Genomic DNA, 2,471 nt, shown 5'->3' on the forward strand with positions numbered 1-2,471 from the left:
GCTCTGTGCTCCTGTTGTTTGTTGTAAGATGTACACACATCAACATGTGAGCTCACATTAAGCACATAAGCAGTCACAAAAGGAGAAATGCTGCAGTTTTCCTTCTGCTAATCACTGTTCAGGAAATACAAAATTAAGCTGTGGACAGTTATTTAAATCAAGTGAAGTACAGCCACAATGTATCTGTTAGCACATTGATCACAAATTTCCCAAAATGTGCTGAAAATGTTTAATCTGCTGTAAAAACAAGACTCAAAAACAAGCCGTGCTAGCAGCTCTGTGAGGCTGTTAGAAACAGTGGTGCGTTTCAGGCTAACATCTTCACAGTGACAATGCTAACATGCCAATGTTTCACAGATATGTTCACCATCCTACTTTAGCGTGTTAGCATTCTAACATTTGCTTATTAAGTCCAGCTGAGGCTGATATTTTGTCATAAACCAAAATATTGGACAAATTAAACTTCTGACCTGATGATGGCGCTAGATGCAAAGTCAGTAGGAACACGAGGGCCTGAACCACATAACATGATAGTTGTTGAGAGACTTCAGTCTGGACCGAAGACTGACAACATGGCTGAAATGTTCGGTAAAACAATGTTCGGTCTGTTCAATAACGAACAGCTTGAAGATGCTTCTGAAACTCTTCCAGTGGACGTTTGACCTGCGACAGAGACTTGACACAGCTGCAGACCACCTGAGGCCTTCAGCTCTCAGTCTAACCGTCTAATTGTGGAGCTGTAAATGTTTTTAAGGTTTATAGCTGCTGTAGAATAAAGTTCAGAGTCCTAAAAACAGCCGTCGTCACATTCACATGCTGCTGCGGGTTAATAACTGCACCTGAGGGCGGGGGGCTGTCGCAGCGCTTCTGTATATGCAGGTGTTCTCACCTTTTCCGTGGTTGAGAGGTTGTCATGTTCACGTAGAATAACAGAAGAACTGGGAACGAGGGAGCAGCGTGTTTTTACATATTTTTGTGCAGATAATTGTTACCCGGCAGCTGCAAAAAAAGTGCTGCTTACAGTGGTGGAAAGTAACTAAGTACGTTTAAGTCTTCAAATGCCCTTGCTACTGATTTTTTAAATATCACCAGCTCTCAACTTTCAACAGCATGTGTCTGGCCAAACTCATTCCCGTGGCCATGAAAGAGTTATTACTTCTTTATAATAGGATGGTGAAGGATGCAAGAACAACATCAGCACAACCCCAGATTCCTGTTTAAGACTGCGGATCAGTTAGTTAACCCAGCCTCTGCTGATTGCTGAAGTTTCTTTTGCACTTTTGCTGGAAAGGTGGCGTTAATAAGATCTGGTATCACCCCCAACCCGGCCTTTTTAGATGTGGATCACCCGCCCTCGGATTATCTGAGCAGTTTTTCTGCTGTTACTCTGCCTGAACTCGCAGACATCATGTCTCTTCTGAGAGTGTCCTCCAGCCCTCTGGACAAAATCCCAACTAGGTTTTTATCGGAAGCTATGGATTGCATTGCGCCCCGTTTGCTACCTATCTTGAACAGCTCGCTGTCTACTGGCTGCGTCCCTGATCACTTTAAAACTGCTTGTGTCCAGCCAGTCCTAAAAAAACCTGGGATTGATCCCACCCTCCTGGATAACTATCACCTAATCTCCAAACTGCCTTTTATTTCCAAGATTCTCGAAAAACGTGTATCTAAGCAGCTTCTCGCTGCTGTGGAAAACAATAATACCTTTGAAACGTTCCATGAATCTGGTTTTCGTCAGCACCACAGCACTGAGACAGCCCTTCTCAGAGTCACTAATGACCTCTTAATGAATGCTGATCTTATTGATTACTTTTAAGGCTCTTCATGGCTCCAAACTATATTTTAGACCTCGTAATACCTTACGAACCTTCACGTAGTCTGAGATCTTCGGGCAGGGGTCTCCTGTCTGTGCCTGAGTCCAGGATGAAAACTAAGGGGGACAGAGCTGTTGCCATCAGGGCCCCGAGGCTCTGGAACAACTTGGTCGTCTGAGTCAGTGACTTCTTTTAAGTCTCTTCTCAAGACGCATTTTTATCTGAAAGCAGATCCTGATCTTACCTGAGCTGTCTGTTTATTGTATTGGTTTATAATTTATTGTTATTATCTCTTATTTTGTTCTTGTCCTTAATGTATTTCGTCATTCACTGTGGTATTTTATTTCTGTCTCTGTGAAGCTCTATAAATAAAGTTTATTATTATTACTTTTATTCAATTTCTGTACCTAAGTACAATTTTGATGTGGTTGTATTTACTTGAGTATTTTCTGCTACTTTATACTTCTACTCCACTACATTTCATTTAAGGTTAAGATTAGTGAACACCCAAAAACATTTGCACAGATTTGTGTTTTTTCTTCTTTCCTCTCCCATTAATCATCTCACGGCCCCTCAGATTTATCTGGTGACCCTTCGGAGGGGCCCGGCCCCTCGACTGGGAGCAACTGGACTGTTTAGCTAGTTTTAGCTAACTGT

Source organism: Siniperca chuatsi, linkage group LG17 (genome assembly GCF_020085105.1).
Source record: "Siniperca chuatsi isolate FFG_IHB_CAS linkage group LG17, ASM2008510v1, whole genome shotgun sequence".
NCBI classification, from domain to species: domain Eukaryota; kingdom Metazoa; phylum Chordata; class Actinopteri; order Centrarchiformes; family Sinipercidae; genus Siniperca; species Siniperca chuatsi.